Genomic DNA, 16,084 nt, shown 5'->3' with positions numbered 1-16,084 from the left:
AAGTCAAAGCTAATTATGAGAGGAAGCTAGCTGATGAATCCAAAAGAAACCCTAAAGAGTTCTTTCGCTATGTGGCTAGTAAAAGGAAGAATATCCATGGAAAGATTACTTTAAAAAGTGTTGATCGTAGGGAAATTACTGAAACTAATCAAATAGTTGAGTTGCTTAGTGATCATTTCGCAAACGTGTACCATCTTCGTAGTGATAGCGCAATGTCAGATGTGCCATTGACTGATGAGAGTATAGAGATAGATGAACTTGAGGTGCTTAATATATTAAACAACCTTAATGCCAACACTGCCATTGGGTTAGATGGCATATCGGCCCATGTGTTACGAGAATATGCAAGAGAATTAGCAACTCCTCTAACCAGAATGTTTAATTTAATCCTAGTTCTGGTAAAGTGCCAATAGAGTGGAAAGAGGGGAAAATAGTTCCATTGCACAAGGGAGGCTCTAAGGCTGAGGTTGCAAATTATAGACCAATCAATATATCTGGAATGGTGGTTAAGATTTTGGAGAAATTGGTTAAAATTAGAATTCAGCATCCGATGATGGTGGACAGCAATATGATACTTTATAAGGGACAACATGGTTTTGTGAAGGGTAAGTCTTGCCTAAGTAATTTGCTTACGTTCTATAATAAAGTAACAGTGGAGTTGGATAAAGGAAATCCTTACTCAGTGATACTGCTTGACTTTGCAAAGGCTTTTGACAGGATTCCACATGGAACTCTGTTACATAAATTAGAGCAAATGGGTTTGGATCCGAAGATGGTGATTTGGATTAAAGGATGGCTGGTGGACAGATATCAAAGAGTGGTTTACGGAGGAGCTGAGTCCAGGAAAAGGCAAGTGACTAGTGGTGTACCTCAGGGCTCAGTTCTTGGTCCTCTATTGTTTAATTTGTACATCAATGATATTGGAAATACCTTGAATGGAAATATCCACTTGTTTGCTGATGATGCAAAATTGGGAAGAGCGATAATCAATTCAAATGATGTGGATATTTTACAGGATGACTTAAATAGGCTGACGCTATGGACTGGGGTAAATGGCTGTCAGTTCAACGTGGCTACCTGTAAGGTGATGCACTTAGGGAGGATGACATCACATGCTGTTTACTATATTAACGGAACTGAACTGCAGGAAGTTGATGAGACAAGAGACTTGGGAGTTATTGTGGAGAGAGAACTTAAGTTTAAAGGGCATATTGCAAAGATTGCCAAAACATCACATCAAATTACATGATTGTTGAGGAACACACTAACAAGCAGGGATAGGGAAGTTATTGTTCCACTCTATAAGGCATTAATAAGGCCGCATTTGGACTATTGTGCACAGATCTGGTCGCCAGGATTTCTTGGTGATGCGGAAGTGGTGGAGAGGATTCAGAGGCAGGTTACAAAGAATGTTACAGGTCTGTGGGATGTTCCCTATGAAGATAGATTGATTATCTGTGGGCTCCAAAAACTAGCTGATAGACGTAGCAGAGGAGGTATGATAGAGGTATTTAAATTGTTAAAGGGATTTTACAAGATTGATACTGATGATATTCTTAAGACCAGTGCAGGATGTGAGAGAACGAAGGGCCATCCCTGGAGATTGTGTAAGAGTGTGGTTAATAAGGGTGTTAGGACTAGATTTTTTACTTGGAGGGTTGTGAATGCTTCAACTGTGAATGAATTTAACGAGAGGTATGACAGGTATTGTGTAAATAATGGTTAGTGTGTTAATGTCGGGTCTCCCGCGATGAGTCTTTTGACTCCATGGAGACACTGTTGAAATAATAATAATAATAATAATAATAATAATAATAATAATAATAATAATAATTTTTCTTTTCTTTTTTTTTTTTGGTTCGGTTTTCTTTTGAGACGCTGTGGAAGCCATGCTGGAATTTAAAAAAAAAAAATAGATTGAAAATTAGAAAGCTAGGTTTAATAATCACCAAATCGCCAAATTTTTACTACTAAAAAAATTACTCGCCAAATCGCCACAAACACACGTAACGTCTGCACCTTTCTTCGGTGACTCGACTGTTTACAATTGCACATTGAAAGCCGTACCAGCGTACCCATGGCGCACATAAAGAGAGACATCTATTGCGTGGTAAAAGTAGGAAGCAAGAGCGCTAGCGCCATTTATTATGTCGAGAAGTAACTACTTGCATGGGCGGCAATTTTGAATAAATACAATTATTTAAGAATGATTTTATGAATCTCTCATTGCTAAAGAACGTGATAAATTCAAAAGTTCATTGCTTATAAATTAATACCATCTTAAAATTATATTTGTAGTATTATTAATGGTATTTTTTAGTCACAATCTCATAAAGTTTATAAGTTTACGATTTTTTGTTGGGCCGCATTCATAGCCGTCCTAGGCCGCGGGTTGGACAACGGGATCTAAAGGGTTTTATAGCTCATAAATAACCTATGTTTATTAAATTAATTCGAGCCGCGTCAGCCTAACGTGCCGATAGTCTATCCCGCATATATACAGGATTTTTAGCTATGGTCCCTCAGCTAATTAATATGTTTATAATTTATAAACTATTATCTTTAAAATTTTATTTGTCTATCAAAAATCTAAAAATAAGTACACAATTAAAATCAAAGTTAAATTGTCCAAAGTCACTTAAACACAGAATACACAATACACTCAACATGTTTCACATTCAAAATTGAAATGACTCTGAAAAAATTGTAAGAAGTGCGTTTTTGGATAGACGCTGTCTATCCAAATTCGAAGCGGAATTTAAGAAAACGGACATGGTAATGTACACCTATGTTTCGGACTAAATATTTTTGGATAGATCAGTGTTTCTGAAACTTCAGATATCCGTGTACCCTTTCTTTAATTTTCATTATTACCAAGCCGTTTCAAAATACCCTTATCAAAATAATAATAATAATAATAATAATAATAATAATAAATAAAAATATATTTCGTTGTGAACGTCTGTTTTATTTGAATTTAGATGTACATTTAAACAAAATAAAATACGATTTTTTTTAATAGAACAAAATTTATAAAGATACTATACATTTTTACTTAAAACTAAAAATGGGTATGACTTACCAAGAAGCTTCTATTCTCCATCACTTCTTCTGTCCTCAAGAGCGGTTTCCTTGTGTGCAATCAAAGTTATCTACCCAAATAGGGTCATCTTCTTTCCCATTATATCAAGTAAAAATTACCAGTAATTTAAGACTTGAGATATGTAATGAACAATCCTTGACAAATTACTAATGAGAAGCGAAATATGTGCGCGATTGTAGGCCAGTATAGTAGAGAAAAAGCCAATATTAAGAAGTGCATATGATTGGTGCGGTATTAACAAAAGATCACGCTACCCAAACAAAACAAGCTGACAATTGAATTGAAATGCTAATTCTCTTAAACTGATTTCCATAATATCTGAAATCCATTCACTGTATATTTCTTAGTGTTAACAATATTAACACTAACTAATGAATCACATCTTCCCTCCAACAGAAAATGCTATATACAGCAGGCGCAACATATGTTTTTGCTTGACTCTCTCCCCCCCCCCCCCGTCATGAACGTGTTAAGCAAAAACATATGTTGCGCCTGCTGTATATAGCATTTTCTGTTGGAGGGAAGATGTGATTCATTAGTTAGTGTTTATATTCCAAGTTGTCTGTAATTGCACTATTTGTTGAGGAATATATTACAGTCTGCAAATGATGTCTATGAACCTTATCCAGTGACATGATAACACTAATTGGTTTTCGTGTTTCTGCAGTATAATGGCGTATTGTTTACTGCAAGGAGCGAGTTATCGCTCGATGTGAAATTCGGGGAGATAGAGACTCGCAATTTGAGTAGGAGAATTCATGCATAATATAATTAAATATATATATAGAGAGAGAGACCATAAAAGTTTATGAAATTCACACCCTAATGACACTTTATGGGTTGTTTCCTTATGTATCTAATAAGAGAGTTCTAAAATGTTTAGTTTTAGTATGTATGACTATAATTTTTTTATTAATAAAATATAATAAGCACACACTTAACTGTCAATGGGAAATGGCGCCTTTTTTATTTGCTAAACTACACGCTGTATATTTGTAAAATATCTTGTTGCCGTAATACGGCTGAACGAGCGCCCTTATTAAGCAGCGCCATGAGGCAGGCTGCCTCTGTGCTACATCCTGTCGACGGTACTGGGCAAAGCACAGCGTAAGAATGAATTCACGGTCTGTCTTAAACTAACAATTTCCAGTAAAAATATAATAAAAATCGAGAATATTTATAAAATTTTCGCTGAGTCGATGCTTACTCTGTGAAATAAAATCTGTGGTAATGTTGATAACGTTTCACTTCAAACGATATAATTCAAGAATAAGAAAATGTTTATATTTTTTTTATTATTTCCCATGGTGAAATGGCGCCCCTATCTTCAAACGCCCTTGTGCGGCACACAATCTGCACAACCGTACGGCTCGGACCTGGACATACATAAATATACTTGGGCAGAAAGAGGATGGAAATCAATATTAGATTACTTTATACTAAATGAAAAGCCATCATAATTTTCACTAGATGTTAGAGTTCACAGAGGATATGAAATAAGCAGTGACCACTTCCTTGTTGAAATAAAAATAAGATTACCACCTAAATGGCTACAAGTAACAAGAACAGAAAGAAAAATTGAAACATTTGTTTATAAAACTAGACTATTGAATGACACAAATGTATAATGACTATATGAACAAAGAATTAACCAATATCTAGAAAAAATAAAACAAAATGAAGAAATAGAAATAGAATGGCTTAATATAAAAACGATACTAAATGCAGCAGCAAATGAAAGCTTAGTAATGACCAAAATATTCAATAAAAGGAAAAAACTGAAGATCTGGGATGATACAATCAAAGAAATAATCAAAATGACTAAAGAAGCCTATCACAAATGGTTAAGCAGTAAAAGATTAGAAGATGAAATAGAATATAAAAGAATAAGCGCCATAGCTAAAAGAGAAGTCAGAAAACGACATAGAGAATCATGGAACAAATTTGTTTCTAATTTAGAACATGATTTATTTAAAATATGACCCAATGTATATAAGATTTTGAAACGCTTAAATGCAGATACCAAAGAAAACATAAAAGTAAACACTGAATTGAAATTAGAAGAATTTCTAAATTACTACACAGAACTGTGGACAGACAAATATTTTAAAAAAGGCAACTGGCAAACAATTAAGGAAAATGAAAAGGAAATAACTAAAGAAGAATTAGAAATCATCCTGAAAGTAACAAGAAACGGAAAATCACCTGGAGAAGATAAGCTAGGTTCAGAGCTATATAAATACGCAGGAACAAGATTCAAAGGAAGTGTCTTATTATTTTTAAATAAAATTTACTCAACTGGTATCCCCCCAATAGAATGGAAAAAAGCAATTGTGATTCCTATCTTTAAGAAAGGTAATAGAGATGACCCTAAAAACTATAGAGGTATCAGTATACTAAATTCATGTTACAAAATATACAGCAGAATCTTAAATAACAAACTAATGAAATATTCCGAAAACTTTATTCTAGAGGTACAAAATGGATTTAGAAAAGGACGATCATGTATAGACCCAGCCTTCTGCCTAAAATTAATAATAGAGAAAAGAAGAGAATATAATTTAGAAACACATATTGCATTTATTGACTTTGAAAAAGCATTTGACAAAGTTAAAAGAAACATATTATTTAACATATTAAAAGAAAGACAAATACCAAATAATATCCTAAAAGCTGTCACAAGTATATATGAAAATAATCAAATACAAATAAGATTAAATCATGAGCTATCATATACGAGAGAGATAAACCAAGGGGTCCGACAGGGATGTCCCCTCTCAGCAACTCTTTTTAATATCTACTTAAATGAAATAATAATAAAATGGAATAAAAATTTACATCAAGGAATTAAACTTTCTCTAACAGTGAACTTAAACACTCTCCTTTTTGCCGATGACCAATAATAATTGCAAATTCTGAAGATAACTTACAGAAAGCTATTTTAGATCCAAATGAGATAGCCAAAGATTATGGTATGTAATATCAACAGAAAAATAAAAAAATATGGCCTTTAAAGGACAAGTTCCAGCAAGAACTAAAATAGTGATTATTATTATTACTATTATTATTACTACCCCAAGACCTCATAGGGTCAAAGACACATCTGGGAGGTCCTTTTATCACACACACAGCTCATCATACCGTGCCTTAAACAAACTCCTTGTAGACACCACTCTCTCAGGCAAGGCATTCCAACCATTTACAACTCTGCACGAAAAAAACCTGCCCCTCACTCCACTACTCACACCCTCTTTATACAGTTTCCAGGGGTGACCTCTGGTTCTCCCCCCGATCTCCCACTATTTTTTGTAGAACTTCTCCAGCATTGATCCTATATCAACCCCTTACCAACTTGTAGGTCTCTATCATATCTCCCCTCTTCCTCCTGTCCACCAGACTCTGCAAATTGCATCTTCTCAATCTTGTCTCATACTCGACATTCCAGTGGTCAGAAACTACATAAGTCAATCACATTTGGATCCTTTCCAACATCTCTTCATCCTTCTGAAAAGCAGGTAACCAAATCTGGGCACAATTCACGTGTGGCCTAATCAAAGCCTTATACAACGGAACAAGAATCTCACTACTTCTACACATCAGTGTCCTCCGCATCATTTCCAGAAGCCTTTGTGTTGTCTTCACAATTTTGGCTATGTGTCCCCCTAAATTTCAGATCCTTATCCACTGTCACCTCCACCTCCAACAATATATCCTTACTAAGCATAAATTCTGCATCCCACCTTTGTTTTCCAAATTTTAAAACAGTAAAAGTAATAGTAATAGATAACAAGATCTTAGAACAGGTGAATTCTTCTACCTAGAATGGGGCCAAGGGGCCCTGCTCCCCTAAAAAAAGGAAAAACCATTTCCAAAATTTCCAAAAATCTTTTCCTGATTAAAATTCATTTTTTTAAAAAAAATGTATGTTGTGTCGTATCTTCTATTTCTATGCTACTTATGAATTAGCGGTCACATAAGGTGGGAATACCCAATAGTTCTTGGAAATCCTGGCCGTTGTGAACGCAAGGCGGACGAAGTCGTGTTCGGGGGCTCGTTTGCCAGAGCCGAGCCAGAGGAGATCACGGGTATCGTATTGGCGATCACTGCAAATTATTATTATTATTATTATTATTATTACGGGTGACTCCAGGGAGTCTTTAGACTCATTGAGGGAGGTTCTAAACATCATGCCCACACTACTATTCGACATTCTCACAGTTTCTATCATACCTAGCCTTGAACTCATTCACTATCATAGCACCCAAAACAGACTCTGGCAGCTTATTCCACTCATTTATCATTCTAAAAGTAAAGAACGCAGCTCTAACACCCTTGCTAACCACACTCTTACCCAGCTTCCATATATGTCCCCCAGTTCCCCCACCACCAATCCTGATCTCAAAAATATCCTCTGAATTAATCCTATAGAAACCCTTTAGCAATTTGAATATCTCAATCATATCTTCTTTTTTTCCGCCTATCAACTAATTTCTGCAACCCATAAAACTTCAACCTCACAATAGTCCAGATGAGGTCTTATCAGAGCTCGGTACAGAGGTACAATAACTTGTTGTCTCTGTTCGTCAAGGTATTTTTCAACAACCAAGTGAGTTAATGAGCTGATTTAGCCACTTTTGCAATGTACCCCTAAACTTCATCTCCCTAACCAGCAACACTCCCAAGTCCCTGGCCTCATCAATCTCCTGGAGTACAGTTCCACCAATTTGGTATACTTTACTGCTGCTAATCGTTTCAACCCAAAATGCATAACCTTACATTTTGTCACATTAAATTGACATCCATTCTCCTTAGCCCAGAACTCCAATCTATTCAAGTCTTCCTGCAAGATTTTGACATCTTCTGCATTTACTATTGCCCTACCTAACTTTTCATCATCAGCGAACAAATGAACTGTTCCTCTTAGATCCTTCCCTATATGGTTAATGAACAAATTAAACAGCAGTGGTCCAGGAACAGAACCCTTCAGCACACCACTAGTTAAAGGCCGTCTTTTGGACTCTACTCCTTAATAAACTACTCTCTGATATCTCTCCATCAACCACTCACCTATCCATCTCATCAACCCTATATCCATTCCCATATCTTGTAGTTTACGGATTAGAATTCCATGTGGTATCCTGTCAAACGCCTTAGCCAAGTCTAGCAGTATCACTGTAAACCCATTACCCTTATCCAGTTCAGCCGTCACTGTGTTATAAAACGTGAGCAAGTTACTGAGGCATGATCTACCCTTCACAAAGCCATGCTGTCCCCCGTACAGTATCTCATATTGTATAAGTCCATTCCTGTATTTTTCCTTTGACTACTTTCTCCAAGACCTTGACAACCACTCCTGATATGCTGATCGGTCGGTATTTTGCAACAGTAGTCTTGGATCCTCCCTTATGCAGTGGAATTTTTCCCATCTTTCCACACCTTCGGGACTAAACCAGACCCGAGACTCAGATTAAACAACATGGTCAAGCGCACTGATAATTCTTTAGCCGCTTCACGTAAGACCCGTGCCGGTATACCATCTAATCCCACAGATGTATTCAGATTAAGGTTCTGTAATAGACTATTCACCTCCACTTCATTCATCACAATTCCCATATAAACTAATGGTTCCTTCATTTTTTTAATGTCGCCACCTGGATGATATACTCTTGCAAAGTGCTCATTCAGTAATTCCACTATATCGCCTGATTCTGTGACCTCCTTACCATCAGCATTCCTTAAAATCATTTTGCCGTGTACAGTTTTTTTTTTTTTTTTGCTTGCAACATATTGAAAGAACTGTTTGGGATTATCTTTAGCTTGCATAGCTAGTTTCCTTTCATAATCCGCTTTTTCTTTTTTACCACACTTGTTACCCTTCTGGCCTGCGCTTCATACCATTCGTGTGCCTGCAGGTCACCTTTCTTTTTAAATTCCCTCCACAGTTGTTTCTTTTTTTGCAGCTCGAGCTTAATGGTGTTATTCATCCATTTAACCCCTACTTGTTTTAGTATTCGGATCCTAGGTATAAAATCAGCCATAACCTCCTGTAAATGCTCCTTGACCACTTCCCATGCTGTATCGACATCCAGCCCTTGCAGTTTTACATGCCATGGCACTGATCCAAGCAATCTCCTAAGCTTGTCATACTTGTTATCACGGTAATTCCACACATACCCTGTCTTAATCGAAAATTCCACACCTTTAGCCACCACCTCCCAGGTCAAGACCTTATGATCACTCACCAATAGGTGGCAACATGGTCATATTCATTACAGTCAAATTCTCAGATGCTATTACCAGGTCAAGCACTCTCAAACCGCTAGTATTTTCAATTACATGCTGTCTGAGATAGTTATTCCTTAATAATTGAATAAAATCCATTTCCTTTCTCCCATGTGTCTTCTCCTCCTTCCAATCAATGTTACCATAGTTGAAATCCCCCATAATAATTACCCTCCTTCCACTCATTTCATCAATTTTTTTATTCATATTATCTCCACCATCTATTCCATCACCTGGTCTATAGCAGCACCCAACTATATATTTTGTTCTGTCAGTCTCAATCTCATACCAGCATCAAATGAGCTCTTTTCACTATCCTGCAATACAACTTCAATTCTCCTTGATTGCAGTTTATCAGCTATCATCAATAACACTTCTTCCCCCATTTTATTGTCTCTGTCCCTCCTAAACACACTATAACCTACACATTCTATCCCACTAACTATATCATCTTCCGCTCAGTCATTAGCCTGTATGCAATGCGTAGTGTGTATTCTCAAATCGTCTACTCATTTCGTCTCCCCCCCCCCCACCACCAGGATTAAATCTTGAGTGCGCCACTGGTTGAGAATGATTTCTTTTGATTCTATGATCTTCTTTCTAATTCATCGTGGCAAAGGAAAATGCTATTAGACTTGTCCCATAGGACTATATGGCTAAGGTTTTCTTCAATTAGAATCGTCCGAGAACAGAACATGACTAGACAAAGCACTGGCTCGTGTTCTCCTTTAACTGATGTCTCTCTTAACTCGATCGATTTCTCTGTTTAGACAAAGTATGGTATATCACAGTTGCACCAAATCTGGTAAACACCAGGATATTTAAGGTCGTGATGCCCAGGTTTCGGACGGCTCACTAAGGAGAGGATTTTCGGAAGAGGAGTATGTTGTCAAATTCTTATGTTGTATTTCCTAAGAACCTTGGCCAATTTGGGTGAGATAGAGCTTATGTATGGTATAGAAATATTACCTTTCACCCTATTGATCTCTTCATTATTGCGAACGGGTGGATTTAATAGGAATTTGTCAATTTTTTTTGTGAATAACCATTTAGCTGAAAAGTAGACCCTGAGAAAATTGAGTTCTTTAATAAGTTCTATTTCATCATCAACAAGAAGAGAGCGAGCACGATGTCCTAGTGTAGAAATGATTCCAAACTTTTGAGGAGGAAAATGATGGGATTGATCATGTGGTGTGGGAAGCTTTTCTGTAAATCGAGATTTTTAATTTCTCTGAGGAATGGGTCAGTTTGATGTCGAAAAAAGGAAGAGAACTATTAGCTTTAAACTCAGCCGTAAATTTTTTGTTTGGATGTTGATTATTTAGATGTTCTGTTAAGTTCAGGAGAGATTCACGACCATGGCTCCAAATCAGGAAAATGGCATCAATATATCTTTTTCAAATTCTTGGTTTTAAAGGATAAGAAGAGATTGCTTTTACTTCCCGATTTTTCTAAATAGATGTTTGCAAGTATAGGTGACAACGGTCACCTGTACTTGCAAACATCTATGTTGGATAACATAGATAATATCTGTGATGGATAACCTGTACTTGCAGATAAGTACAGGTTATCCATCACACACACACACACACACACACACACACACACACACACACACACACACACACACACACACACACACACACACACACACACACACACACACACACACACACACACACACACACACACACACACACACACACACACACACACAATTTTATTTATTTTATTTTATTCATATAATTGATACACATTCAAAACAAGATTGAAACAACATTATTTAGAGAACAAGTTTGACTGGTGATACAGAACAATTCAGATTCTACCTAAGAATCTAAGAATAGTCTGTCAAGTAGTGTCATAAAGGTTTATGCCACCTGTGTATCGGATCACTGGTATATCCCAAGAATTCATTGTTCTAATTGTGTTTAATCCATTTAGTTTTGTTTTCAGAATATTTCTAACTCTTTTGGTGTATTTTGCAGCTGCCTTTGTTTAACTTTGGAGTGGAGAATATCATTGGCTTCTTATTTTCCGAGGTATTTATAGTGTTCTTCAGGATAATTGGATAGCTTCTTTGAAATTGCGCCAAGTGCACCGATGACTATTGGATAATTTCAGTGTGTTTAAACCACAGCCTAACTTCGATTGCCAGATCTCGATATTTAGTAATTTTTTCCATTTCTTTGTTGTTAATGTTACTATAACTGGGTACTGCGATATCTAAAATCCAAACCTGTCGATGTTCGATGATTGTGTCAGGTCTGTTGTGTTCCAAATGCCGATCAGTGTGTATTCAAAAGTTCCAGAGAATTTTTGCTGTTTCGTTTTCCAATACTGTCTCTGATTTATGCTGCCACCAGTTATCTAGTGGGAATTCTCCATGTTTGCTATGCTTGCTGCGAAAGCTCATTACTTGAGAAGGAAGTAATATTTATTTTTTAATAAATGCATGCATTTATAAGCATTCCAGTTAGGCTTTTATTATTGTAGACAGAAGACGTCTTAAGCTTGCGCTGCAATAATTGAGCTTTGCGTTGTGTATCGAAGGCCGATGAATGCTCGTCTAGGCAAAACTACCTTGGCTTGCTCTGTTGTGGGAGCTTCCAGGTCCTCGCTGCAGCACTGTGATTTAGTGCACGCGCATAGCCATTTCCGCTCCCTTCACGTCGCCTTAAACACAGGCCATACGAAGTTAAAGTAGCTCTAGCCAGTGAGCTTCCGGCAGCCTTTGCAAGTGTGAGTGTTGCTTGGGAAAATTAAGTTACAACCAACTTTTTATGACGATGTTATTGACCAGTTCATAAAGAAGAACCGTAGGGTAGAATTTGTATTCAAGTAACATCCTACACACTAATAGGAACCACTTATCCAATGATTTTGATCTTTATAAATTATATTGGGAAAGTATCAATTAAAATTTTTCATTAAAAAAAGAAAAGAATGAAAAAGATAGAATATCATTTGTAAAATTAATGTTTATTTGTATGACTAAATGTGCATAAATTTCAAAATATATAGTTTTAAAGGTCAGTACTTCATTATTCCGCTAATCAGACTTCAATCACACCTCTCACTCCCTGTATGATAACAAGAGCAAGCGTGAATTTCAAGACATTCGCCCCTGCAGTTATCACATGTAGGAAAGCCATATTTTTTGCATACATGCCAATGAATTATTTTGGCCACTCTTGATCATGGCGGTATTTATAGTCTGTTTGAGCTATCTTGCTGCCTACACTGATTATATGTTCAATAGTCTCATCTTTCTGATCGCATAATCTGCATTTGCTGTTATTATTGATGTTAAAAATTTTCGCTTTCATTGCATTAGTTTGTAATGCCTATCCTTGAGCTGCTAGAATAAATCCTTCTGTTTCTTTTTTAATATATCCATATTGTAACCATTGCCACGTCTTGTTCACGTCAATTTTGTCCTCAGTATCTCTGAGAAATTGGCCATGCAAAGATTTATTTTTTTCAGCGCACATATCAGTTATTTTGCTGTTCCTATTTAATCGCATTTGATTCCTTTTGCTTTCAGAATACCCTCTTGTGTAACTGCTTGAAGTATTTGCTCAGATGTAACGTTGATGTAACGTCTTTCAACAACAGTCTGTCCCACTTCCAGCAGACCTCGTCCATCTTGTTAGGTACAACCGGTAAACATCGCATCGTGGATGTAATGCATAATGCCTAATCATTAGTTTTCTAGTTTTGCAGTCCAATTTGTCCAGTCTTCTTTTATCCAATCTATTATGCCAGCTGTTTATCGGATCACTGGTATAGCCCAAGAATTCATTGCTCTAATTGTGTTTAATCCATTTCTTTTTATTTTCAGATGATTTCTAACTCTTTTGGTGTATTGTGCTGCTGTCTGTTGTTTAACTTTCGAGTGGATAATGTCACTGGCTTCTAATATTCCTAGGTAGTTATAGTGTTCGTCAGCTGAAATTGCTTTTATATATTTCTCTTTATCAAAATTAAATTGCTAGTATCATTGATCTATTCCCTTCTAATAGATAAAATTGGGCATATATCTAAATAAACCAAATTCCATTTTGATTTCAAAATACGAACTGTGTTCAGTAATGAGTTTATTTTCTGTTCTGATTTTCCATATAACTTCAAGTCATCCATATACAATGGATGTGAAATTTTAATATTAAATTTAGGAATTTCATATCCAAGTTTTGTTTTGTTCAGAATCATAGATAACGGTATTAAAGAAAGGTCGAAGAGCAGTGGTGACAAGGAATCGCCTTGGAATATTTCATGTTTAATGCTGATATCTCCAAATCGTTCATCATTCACTATTAAAGTTGTTTTCGATGATTTCACAGAAGCAGCCAGAAAGGAACATATATTTTTGCTAATTTCAAATACCTGTAGTGATTTATGATCCAGGAGTATAGGAGGGAATCGAATGCTTTCTTGAAGTCTATCCACGCCATGTTCAAATTATTTTTTCGTCTTTTTGAATTTCTGAGAATAATTTTATTAATAAGGATCTGCTCTTTTGTTCCTCTGGATTTTTGAAAATTTTCCTTTTGTTCAATCGGATAAATATGATTATCTGATAAGTATCGTGGTATATGGAATTTGCTATGATTGCAGTGAACAGCTTAAGCATAGTTGGTAGGTATGTTATTGTGTGATAGTTACTTGGGTCTCAATCCTTATTCTTATCTTTCATGAAAATAAAAGTGCATCCATATATCATCCAGTCTTCCACTGAGCCTGACTGCAACAAATAATTAAATTGTTCTACCATTCGATCATGTAGGTTGGTTAGATGCTTTAACCAAAATCCATGTAGTTCGTCTTTGCCAGGGCACTCCAGGTTTTTAATTTTCTAGCATGTACGCTGACCATTTCTTCAGTGATAATGACATTTGGCATTTGTTTTTGTTTCGTTTCTGATTCTATTTCCTTAATCCATGAGACATCTTTATTGTGTTGAATAAGATTATCTCAGATTGTCTTCCAAAATTTGAATGTTTCTTCTTTTTCTGGTGAATGATTGTTTGCATTTGTATTTCTCTGGAGAAACTGAAAGAACTGACGTTGGTTGTGTCGAAATGGCATATTTTGCATTGGTTTATTCTTGCTTGATATCTTTTAATTGCCAGCCTGGTTTTTAGTTGCCGGCCTGGTTGGTCGAGTGGTTAGCAGATCGGCTCTCCAGCCAAAAGGCTGTGGGATTGAATCCCACCATGGACATGGATGTTTGTGATTGTCTGTGAAAATACTAGTTGTGGTGGTAGACAGTAGATGGCGCTGGTGTAGATGATGATGGAGACGGAGAGATGTTGAGTTGGTGCCCTCCCTCGATGAGTCTTTGAACTCCATGAAGGCGTCGTATAATAATAATAATAATAATAAATTTCTGTGCAGTCGCTATAATTTTGTTTTAGCTCTTCAGTAACTTCAGCAATTGTTTTGTTGGCCAAATTGTATGTGTTGATCAGTTTTTTTTATGTTATTATTTTTCAGCCGCCCTTCTTCAAAACTCTATAAGTTGTTCAAATCAGCTCGAAGTTAGTTGACTTTTAGTTCCAATCAGATTTTCCATGGTGCAAATTGTTTCATCCTTGGCTTTTGCTCTTGCAGTTTGCAACCAAGATTCACTGTAATGATATAGGCTGTGCTGTATAGGAGCTGATTTGTGTCCTTTATGCTGTTGGTTGGGATGGTTTTAATCACAGCATTTGCATCTAAGAGGAGCTGTTTTAGCTTAGATTTATGTAAAGCTTTTAATGGTGGTAGTCTTATACAATAATTTCTGGAGTTCATATGTTCCAATATCTCTGACTTCATTTTACATTGCACTTCTGTCAAAACATTTTGAGGGTTGTCAGCTTGATGCTTACTGAATTGAATTCCAAAGTTTGATATAGCTGCCTCCTGATGAGTTGCTGTTAGTGGAGTTGTTCGTTTATTACGTAATTCTTGCAGCTCAAGTTTTGTAAATATTTTGTTATGGAAGATGAAACTCGTTTGGTCCATAAGTCTTTGTTTGGTTATTGCAAGTTCTGGGAATTTTTGTTTCCAAATTAAATGCATACGCTTATTAAAACTTCGTTTTCCTGGTGTTGATCTGTAAAAGCATTTCATAACGTCTCTGTTTTCTTCTGCAATCCATTTTTTACGTTTGGTTTCTTCCAGTCGCTTTTCAGCTTCCTGCTCTGATTGCCCAGTAAGGAGAGCTGGGTCCTGTAGCCCACTTGTCTCCTGATGCCCAGGATCCCCCAACATCTGACGCAGTCCTTGATAACTCGGCGTCGACTGATTTGCTATGGATCTCTTCTTACTTTTAACCATTAAGATGGGGATGAAACACTGTTAATTTGGCTGCTCAGTTGAGACCTGTCTGACAAGAGTGGACCTGCTGGCAGCTATGCTACCACCAGAATAGCTCTCAACATTACTGAAGCACGCAGCCCCACTGCCACCTGTTCCTTCAGGGGGTTATTTTATTTATTTATTATTATTATTATTATTATTATTATTATTATTATTATTATTATTATTATTATTATTATTATTATTATTGAAGATTTAATGCAAGTTTGAAAATAAGATAAGGAATAATCTTAGTTTTTGGGATATTATTAGATCATGTTTTTTAGTTTATTTCATTTCATTTATTTATTATTATTATTTTTTTTTTCATGTTTCTTTTTATGCCCTGAC

The sequence above is a fragment of the Typopeltis vanoorti genome, chromosome 3 (assembly GCF_054136105.1).
Source record: "Typopeltis vanoorti isolate ZY-2024b chromosome 3, IOZ_Tvanoo_1.0, whole genome shotgun sequence".
NCBI lineage: Eukaryota > Metazoa > Arthropoda > Arachnida > Uropygi > Thelyphonidae > Typopeltis > Typopeltis vanoorti.
The sequence above is the reverse complement of the archived record's forward strand: the minus strand, read 5'-3'. Positions refer to the sequence as shown.